This window comes from Camelina sativa, chromosome 8 (genome assembly GCF_000633955.1).
Source record: "Camelina sativa cultivar DH55 chromosome 8, Cs, whole genome shotgun sequence".
Lineage (NCBI taxonomy): Eukaryota > Viridiplantae > Streptophyta > Magnoliopsida > Brassicales > Brassicaceae > Camelina > Camelina sativa.
In genome coordinates, this window is record NC_025692.1 from 16,539,682 (window position 1) to 16,550,932 (window position 11,251).

Sequence of the window (11,251 nt, forward strand, 5' to 3'; positions counted from 1 at the left end):
ATAATATCAAGCGTGTACTTGCGTTGAGAGAGATACATACCTGTCGAATTTCGAGCAACTTCAATACCCAAAAAATACTTAGAGATACCAAGATCCTTCATATGAAAACAAGAACTTAAGTATTCTTTAAAATCAGTGATGACCATAGATGAGCTCCCGGTAACAATAAGATCATCAACATACAAAAGGAAATGAATTCGACGATCGTCGGCAGCAAATGTGAACAAAGAGTAGTCCTTTAAACTCTGAGTGAAACCATAGTCCTTAAGAGCAGTAGAAAGCTTTGAAAACCAGCAACGAGGCGCCTGTTTTAGACCGTAAAGAGACTTGTGTAAACGGCAGACTTGAGTTTTATCAGCTGTATGGAAACCCGGAGGAGGACGAATGAACACTTCTTCTTCCAAATCACCATGAAGAAAAGCATTATGGACATCTATTTGATGCACTTCCCAATCTCGAGAAACCGCAACCTCCAAAAAGGACCACACCGTCGTCATCTTACAAACAGGTGCAAAAGTCTCCTTATAATCCAGACCCTCAGTCTGATTAGTACCGATGATATATCATGGTTTTTAGGTGTTTTTAGCCATGATATAAGTCTTATTTATAGAGTCTTTTTGGTATTTTTAGAGTCTTTTGAGTCTTTATAGGATTTAGCATGGATGGGAGCATAATGAAGCTAAATAGGAGGATTTGGAGCATATTCAAGCTTTAAGGCTAAGCTGTGAAGTTGGGAGATAAGTTCAGAGACTTGCATCAGTCGATGCAAGTGATGGTGTCGATTGATGCATCATCCAGCAGAAGAATCAGAAGTTTTCCCACAAGTTTTGAAGATTTACAAAGTTTCCCTAAAGTCTTCCATATTTGCATCATTAGTCCCTAAATGTTTTTAGGAATATATATAGGATTTTTTGGTCATTGTTTAGACCTAAGTTATTTTCAAATTTTATTTTCTGCCATCTTTTGAGAGAGAGACCTAGAGAGCTTTTTGGGAGAGACAAGAACTCAGCCCTGTTGAGAGAAGCTTTTCTAAACTCCTTTGTTCTTCTCTTTTGAATTTAATGATATCTATTTTATCCATGGTTTTTGTTTCATTAATCATGTCTGAGTAGATCTCTTGTTAGGTTCAGGGTTTTTCATAGGGTTTTTATGATTTATTAGATCTATTATTTTTAGGATTCTTTATCTTTCTAGATCTTCATCTTAGGTTGTTCTTCATATTAATTCTTGATTGATCACCTAGAGTTAATACCTAGGAAAATAAATTGATATGAGAATATAATTGATTTTCCTGATAACCTTTTGACGAGCAAAATTACTTTCTGCAAAGAGATTTGATTTAGTGATTTTGTGAACAATCTAAACTTGTTTTTAAAGCTGATTTATTACCTAGAATTTTGCAAAGAGATTTGGATTTTATGATTTTAAATTTAGATAATATTTGCAGTTAGAACTGATTTATTTTACAAAAGAGTTTAGAGTTCTAGATCTGATCTTAATTGCTTGAATCCTAATTTATTGATTGATTTAATATTTCATAAATTCCTGAAAAAACCCCTAGGCCTAGCTTTTTAATTCCCTGAGTTTACAACACTTTTTAAATTTTGTTTCTGCATTGTTTTTAAATTAATATTTTGATTTAGCATAATTAAAAGATTATTAAATCTATTGTGTGATCTAGAGTCCTTGTGGATATGATCCCTAAATACTACAATGATCTCTTAATTTGAGAGAGTAGCTCTAGGGTAAATTTGAGCATATCAACCGAGAACAACAAGTCGAGCCTTGTAACGCTCAAGCGTTCCATCAGATCGGTATTTCAAAGTAAACACCCATTTGCAACCAAGAGCTTTCTTCCCTGGAGGCAAAGTTTCAACCGTCCATGTACCTTGGTCTTCAAGAGCAATGATTTCAACACGAACTGCTTCACGCCAATTTTCATCTTCGAAAGCCGCAACATATGTGCGAGGAATAACACCAGCAGTTATCGCAGCAAGAAACGCACGATGATGGACCGAGAACTGAGAACAATCAACATAAGAGTCAAGCGGATACCAACTAGATTCAAATAAAACATCATCATGCTCCAAATGAGTCGTGTTAGTCACATAACAATCAAGACGTTTAGACTTAAACTTTGGACGACATCCTCTTCCCATAGGAACAGCATCCTCATCATCATCAACAGAAGAGATAATACACTCATAAGTCTCAGCAGAGACATCGGGAGATACAGGGGATGTCGGAGAAAGAGAAACCTCACTCTCCGGTAAAGACGGCGTAGGACTCACAGGAGGAGATGCCGGAGAAGAGACATCCAGTATAATAGGATCAGTTGTGATCCCCGAGAGCTCAACCCGAGGACTATCACCCAACGCAGTAGGCAGAGTCGGAACCAAAACCCGCGCAAAAAAAATCATCCTCGTCGTCCGGTATATGAGGACGAGGAGTCAATGTAGTCAATGGGATAGGAGACTCCAAAGGAACCTCAGCAAAAGGATATTCATTCTCAAGAAACACAACATCACGAGATGTAGAAATCGCACCATTCTCAAGATCATATATCTTCCAACCCTTCTTCCCGTAAGGGTAACCAAGAAAAACAGAACGATTGCTCCGAGAAGCAAACTTATCGCCGCCATGACGTTGATTATGAGCATAGCATAAGCAACCAAACACGCGTAAATGATTCATAANGCTTTCTTCCCTGGAGGCAAAGTTTCAACCGTCCACGTACCTTGATCTTCAAGAGCAATGATTTCAACACGAACTGCTTCATGCCAATTTTCATCTTCGAAAGCCTCAGCATATGTGCGAGGAATAACACCAGCAGTTATCGCAGCGAGAAACGCACGATGATAGACCGAGAACTGAGAACAATCAACATAAGAGTCAATCGGATACCAACTAGATTCAAATAAAACATCATCATGCTCCAAATGAGTCGTGTTAGTCACATAACAATCAAGACGTTTAGACTTAAACTTTGGACGACATCCTCTTCCCATAGGAACAGCATCATCATCATCATCAACAGAAGAGATAATACACTCATAAGTCTCAGCAGAGACATCGGGAGATACAGGGGATGTCGGAGAAAGAGAAACCTCACTCTCCGGTAAAGACGGCGTAGGACTCACAGGAGGAGATGCCGGAGAAGAGACATCCGGTATAATAGGATCAGTTGTGATCCCCGAGACCTCAACCCGAGGACTATCAGCCAACGCAGTAGGCAGAGTCGGAACCAAAACCCGCGCAAAAAAAATCATCCTCGTCGTCCGGTATATGAGGACGAGGAGTCAATGTAGTCAATGGGATAGGAGACTCCAAAGGAACCTCAGCAAAAGGATATTCATTCTCAAGAAACACAACATCACGAGATGTAGAAATCGCACCATTCTCAAGATCATATATCTTCCAACCCTTCTTCCCGTAAGGGTAACCAAGAAAAACAGAACGATTGCTCCGAGAAGCAAACTTATCGCCGCCATGACGTTGATTATGAGCATAGCATAACCAACCAAACACGCGTAAATGATTCATAAGCGGTGGTCTGTTGTAGAGTATCTCGAAAGGAGTCTTACCTTGTAAAACCACCGTAGGCGTTCTATTAATTAAATAACCTGCCGTAAGAACACAATAGCTCCAAAACTCCACCGGAAGGTGAGCCTGAAACCGCAAAGCCCGTGCAACATTAAGGATGTGTCGATGCTTCCGTTCGACTCTCCCGTTCTGTTGTGGTGTACCAACACAAGAAGTCTCGTGAATTATGCCTCTCTCGCGGAAAAAACCACCGAGACTCAGAAACTCGGATCCATTATCACTTCTAATAGTTTTTACTTGCTTGGCGAACTGCCGTTCAACCATAGAAATGTAGTCACGCAAAGTAGAAGCAGTATGAGACTTGTTTGGCAACAAATAAAGCCACACAGCACGAGAATAATCATCAACAATGGTGAGAAAAAATCGAGAGCCACAGATTGTCGTTGTCCGATACGAACCCCATAAATCACAATGAACTAGATCAAAAACCGCAGAATTTTTATTATTGCTAATGGAAAAGAGTCTCGTGTTTGCTTGGAACGAATACAAACGTCACATGTTTTGGAATCAAAAACATTACTACAACTACTAGAATCGGAAAACTGCATCAGCTCCATGGTCGTGGACGAGGGGTGTCCCAAACGACGGTGCCATACATCCTTAGGTTGCTGATCCAAAGCTCGTGTCACCGCTGTAAAAGCCATCCCTCGGTAAAAATACAGACCATTGTCTTGTTCACCCGCTCCAATCACCGTCTGTGTGATGCGGTCCTGAACAACACAAATCTTATCAGATATCTGAAAGATACAGCTCCTATCTCTAGTTATGTGAGAAACCGATATAAGATGACATTGCAACCCATCAACAAAAAAACACATTCAGTAACCGAAGATGAGACCCAAGAGAAATCTTCCCTTTCTTAGTCGAAATAGTGAACCGACCATCCGGCAATTTGATGAACATAGGTGCCATACCACAAACATCCAAGAGAAAATCAAGACTACCCGTCATGTGATTCGATGCACCGGTGTCAATGATCCAAGATTCAATGAAAAACTTACCCGAAAGGTGATCATTAGTACTAGCTTTCCTTGTATTCAGCATATCCTTTAGCTTTTTCCACTCTTGATCACTCAAACCACTAAACCCCACACGATCTGCCTCCGTGATCGATGTAGAGCCCACAAACGCCAGTGACGAAGTCGCGACATGATGGACTTGTGGCGTCTCAACACGCTTTGGAGGAACAGTTGCCACCCGACGATCGACAGTGGAAGTGCCATGACCACCTCGCAGAATGTTGGGCAGTTTAGAACGTGGCCGATCGCCCCAGCACCATGGATAACCGATCTTGCGAAAACAATGATCAGCTAAATGGCCTTTCCATCCACAGCTCGTACATAACGCAGACGGATCACGCAATTGTGATGATATAGCCATACGAGGAGCACTTTGAACAGCAAAACTAGCTCCTTCATTTCGTGCTTCCAACAATCGACTAGCANAGAAACTCGGATCCATTATCACTTCTAATAGTTTTTACTTGCTTGGCGAACTGCCGTTCAACCATAGAAATGTAGTCACGCAAAGTAGAAGCAGTATGAGACTTGTTTGGCAACAAATAAAGCCACACAGCACGAGAATAATCATCAACAATGGTGAGAAAAAATCGAGAGCCACAGATTGTCGTTGTCCGATACGAACCCCATAAATCACAATGAACTAGATCAAAAACCGCAGAATTTTTATTATTGCTAATGGAAAAGAGTCTCGTGTTTGCTTGGAACGAATACAAACGTCACATGTTTTGGAATCAAAAACATTACTACAACTACTAGAATCGGAAAACTGCATCAGCTCCATGGTCGTGGACGAGGGGTGTCCCAAACGACGGTGCCATACATCCTTAGGTTGCTGATCCAAAGCTCGTGTCACCGCTGTAAAAGCCATCCCTCGGTAAAAATACAGACCATTGTCTTGTTCACCCGCTCCAATCACCGTCTGTGTGATGTGGTCCTGAACAACATAAATCTTATCAGATATCTAAAAGATACAGCTCCTATGTCTAGTTAATTGAGAAACCGATATAAGATGACATTGCAACCCATCAACAAAAAAACACATTCAGTAACCAAAGATGAGACCGAAGAGAAATCTTCCCTTTCTTAGTCGAAATAGTGAACCGACCATCCGGCAATTTGATGAACATAGGTGCCATACCACAAACATCCAAGAGAAAATCAAGACTACCCGTCATGTGATTCGATGCACCGGTGTCAATGATCCAAGATTCAATGAAAAACTTACCCGAAAGGTGATCATTAGTACTAGCATTCCTTGTATTCAGCATATCCTTTAGCTTTATCCACTCTTGATCACTCAAACCACTAAACCCCACACGATCTGCCTCCATGATCGATGTAGAGCCCACAAACGCCGGTGACGAAGTCGTGACATGATGGACTTGTGGCGTCTCAACACGCTTTGGAGGAATAGTTGCCACCCGACGATCGACAGTGGAAGTGCCAGGACCACCTGGCAGAATGTTGGGCAGTTTAGAACGTGGCCGATCGCCCCACCACCATGGATAACCGATCTTGCGAAAACAATGATCAGCTAAATGGCCTTTCCGTCCACAGCTCGTACATAACGCAGACGGATCACGCAATTGTGATGACGTAGCCATACGAGCAGCACTTTGAACAGCGAAACTAGCTCCTTCATTTCGTGCTTCCAACAATCGACGAGCGCACTTAGATTCCTCATCTTGCGAGACAACCTGATATGCCTCATCAACAGATGGAAGTGGGTCACAGGAAAGAAGAGAAGACTTGACAGCCCCAAACAGACTTTCATCAAGTCCCATCAAAAATTGATGCAGCTTATCTTCTTCCCGTTCTTTCGCAATTTCTTCAACCGTCTTGGCACGTTGAAGATCCGCAAGACTCGTCCATAGAGTTGGTCAGCTTCCCATAATATGCGCCGATCCTTTTTGCTGACAATTTGCCAACTCAGTTTTAATACGTTGTACTCTTTGTTCATTCTTCACAGAAAACCGCTTTTGTATTTGAGACCATAGGTCATGAGCGATTTCATGATGAGACAAAGAGCTGCTCAAATCTGGTGCTACCGTGAGTCTGATCCAAGAGACCACCATGGCATTATTTGCCCACCAGTCTTCAAGATCATCGGAATCATCATTAGGTTGAGGGATAGTACCATCCACAAAACCAAATTTCTTTCAAGCCCGTAAAGCAAGTTGAAGGTTCATTGCCCACTCATCATAGTTAGGGCCACGAAGTTGTGGTTGTGAAATCACAGACCCGGGATTACCTCCAGCAGAGAGATCATACGGATCAATCTGACGCCGTGCCGACTCAACCCGTGCCTTGGATCCGAAAGACAGAGAATAAATCATCTTAGAAACAGAGTCTTCCTCTGACATGATTTAAGATATGTATACCGACAGAATGATCAAGTATACTAAGGTCAAGGAAAAGAGAAAACAAAAACGAAGATTTAAGCTTTAACAAGTATGGGTATAGAGGATCGAAGAACCTAAAATTTTAGGTTTAGCTCTGATACCATGTCAAAAACCTTATTTGGTATAAAAGGTTTTCTTATTTCTCAAGTTGTGTAGACAATGCCTTATATACGATTACAATATTTAACCTAATACCAAAGTATAAAAATAACCCAAATATACAACATTTATATGTTAATTACACAAATGAGCCCTGGCTCATAATAGACAAAGCAAAGCTTATACAGAAAATTAATTGAAAAAAAAAAAGACATTAAGCTCGCATTGTTGGCTTAACCGACGAAAGCATAAATTAAGAACAAGATCCTTACATAATAACGTACTTAAAGCCGAGACACACTCATGGCTTTGACATGGTGAAAAGAGGCATGAGTGGATCCAAAAGAACTTGAGAAACCATATAGTAGTAACACATGCTTTAAGCCTTTAAGCAGAGGACAAGTTGAGGTTATCATAGATTCCTATCTGAAACTGTCTTAGCACTTCTTCCACATCTTCGTCTATGGACGTTTCACGTTTCGTAGTGTATTACGGAGTTTTTTTAGACTCGGCATTATCTCGAGAAAGTACACGACTTAATTGCTCCATCATTTTGTCCATGTGATCATCCTCGTCATAGATAACTCCAAACTTCAATACCTTTAAAACCTTCACAGGATTTGATGATAGGGAAGTGGGAATGTCCTCCTCCTCCCAAGGGCTGCACGACAGCACAAGCACTCATCGGTTTTACACTTCTTTCCAACTCTCTGAAGAAGCCCCTAAACACACAAAAGGGAACTAGCTAGTTTGATCAAAATCTCATTGCCTTGATGTTTGAATAATGTAACATATGGTATAATAAAGGATATAAGTACACATTACTTGGAAGACAAGTTTCTTTAAGTTTGGGCTGTGCTTGAGTAATGCTGTCAATGATTCCCATCCTACATCTCTGTCAGTCTTGGCAGTTAACCGAAGCAGGTTGTTAAAAGTTGGCAATGGTTCGCAGCATAAACCAAGTACCTGAAACAAAACCATGTCAGCTACATGATCACTCATTTATGATCATTAAGTAAACAAGATGATTGTTCGAGTAATTACCCAATACACTTAACCCCAAGACAGTATATATAAGGTCGAATCCACAAGGACCAATGATACACTAAAGATTTATGAGAGTCGTAAAATAGCTAAAGCAAACGAAATATAGTTTGTTTGGTTTCAAAAATTGTAAATAAAAATGCAAGAAATAAAACGATTAAACTTGGGGAGAATTTATATTTTAGAATTGAATGTGGTGATTAATTAGGAAGATAGAAAATCGAATGTAGCTGATTTATAGGCTCCTCGTAAATTTATATTTTGAAATCGATAATTGTAAAGATTTTGTAGAGATATTTTGGGAGCATGAAAATGGGAAATTTAATTTTGGATTTATTAGAGAGATAAATTAGGAAATCTTTGTTTTTGTTAATAGAAAACGGTTAAATCGATATTTTGTTTTATAATTTTATTTAAAAAAACATATAATTACAATGGTATTGGCATGAGATGTAAATATTTCTCAACTCCAAGTCTTCTTTGCCAAAAATGGTACAAAAATGTTAATATAGATGTAGTTAGTATTTACCAATATAGAAAGAAAATACATTTCTTTTCAAATGTGTCGTATCAACACCAAACCATTTTGTAACTTCTCTCTTACTGGCCAAAACAATTAGGAGGGCTTGGTTGTCTATGACATACGCATAAATGAACGTCCTTGTTTCCCGACCCCTTGTCCGTACAGTCGCAACGGGTAACGCCGTGAATCACATCATTAGGAAATATTTTTTTGCTCTTCATTTCATGCCAACACCAGTTACACCCTTGTGATAAGCTACATATTAATAGCTTAATTAGGCCACAACGGTTATAAACTCTACAATAGCTAAATCTAAAAATTAAAGAGAAAGAGACGTTGGGGATATGGAAACTCCTTGTGCATTTGCTAAGTGGTCTTTATTTAGTTCGGCTCAGGACTCGGGAGAGCGTCTTTTCTTCGGGGGTGACGTAGACGCCAGTCAACTTCTCATGCATATCAGATGTGGATGATTTTTTGGATCTTCTGGTTTGGGATCCAGCACCAACATACGCTTGAAGAGCATTTGAGAAGTACTTTTTGATGTCAACACTCTCGTTCCTTGATGGATTGTTTTAAGTGAATGTCTTCACTTATAGTTTTGATTTTAGATTCAACCAAAACTGGATTTTAAAAGACTTTGGCTAAAGCTCCCCTCGTGTTGAAGCCTATAAAGGAATTTTTATGGCGTATGCTAATTCAAAGTCTATGAAAAAAGTGGAGAGTAGAAAAAACTGAATAATCACACCCGAATTTTAAGATTTTACGTGTCATTAGGAAAAAAATATTAGTAAATAGTAACAGTTTATTGTTCTTGTATAAATCAGATTTACCCAAATAAATTATCTGAAAAATCTCTACAGGATTTAAGAATACTTTGAAAATGCCGCAGCAAGTAATGGATCCTATAGAGTAAGAGTCTCTTTCGGTGGGCATTGTAAATGATCCAAGTGGAGGTTATCCTGAATTTGTGAATAATGAGGTGTGAAAGCTTTACTGAAGAACTAGAATCGTAGAAAGAGTCGAATGGTCACAAAGCTCCTAACCCGTTTTTGGATATTCCTTGACATATTCATTTATGGGGCTTGTGTGATTATGATGTTTTTTATCTTTTAAATATAATATCTGACCAAAGTCCAATATAGACAGAAGACTGTAATTGTTTATTGCCTAATCTGTAATTTTGGTGATAATTTTAGAAAACAATATAAATTAATGTGATATTTCTTTAAAATTGCCCTAACTTTTTGTTTTTTTTTTCAACCAAGCAATAAATTGTATAATCGACTCATTAGAAGAAATGAATTAAACTACGAAAGAGAAATATTTATCTATATTATCCCTTATATAATAAAACAGAAGTACACAACTTTTTTTTGTAGACTATATAATTTTTATAAATTGGTTACAAAATACAGTAAACCCTCTATAAATTAATAATGTTGGGACCAAGACATTTTATTAATTTATAGTGATATTAATTTATCTATAAATTAATAATTATTATTTTATAATTTAAATTAATAATTATTAATTTATAGGTATATTTTTAATTGTTTAATTTTTTAAAAATTAAATTAAGACAATTGTTGTAAAATAAGATTAGAATTTTGGATGTTGTAAATTTTATGGTATTAGAATTGAATTTGAAATAATTAAAAAATATTATTGACAATGAATTACAAATATTATAGACAAATTCACTTATACACATGACATAAATATTCAAATATATGAATAAGAATATCAATTATCGTATTTTAATAGTCTATCAAACTATCAAAATGTAAATGATGCATATTTAGAAAGTGAAAAATTTAAAAAGTTTTAGCTGTTTTATGAAATGTTATAGAATATTTTTTATCATTATAGTTTGAAGATACAACATAACAATTGTTTTATAGATATGAGGTTTAAGAAAAACATGCTTTACTATATCAGCATATATATATATATACATGATTATTAGTTTATGATATTATTGGAACCATATTTTACATGAGGATTTCAAAAAAATTATTATCTTATTATCTTATCGAATTTTGTTATTTTTTACACTGTCCCGACTTGGGACTAGCAAAATTTATTAATTTATAGTGTTTATTAATTTATAGAGTATTAATTTATAGAAGTTTTACTGTATAAAACAATCCCCGAGTGGTTAACTCTTTTTTTTTTTAAGTAGCTAGAGTTTAATATAAAGTTGATTTTTCCATATTTTGTAATGTTTTTGGAGTGCCTTTATCTCTTCTTTCTTATTATTTCTAGATTTTTTTTTTGTATTCGATGATGTGAGTTTCAAAGCCAATCTTCATATGCTAAACTAACCAACCAGCAAGTAGCAAATAAGCTAAACTCATTGGCACAAGTAATTGAAGTCTCACTCAACCAACATGGTACTCTCCCTCGGAATTAAAGATTAGCCTGTTTCTCACTCATGTCTTTTTGGCATAGCTCCACTTTTAGTTTGTTCTACTTGCATATATTTGCTCCATGTTGGGCATATTCAGAAACCCTCTTAGTTTCGTGTAATACAATTAAGTGAACTATATAATATAAAA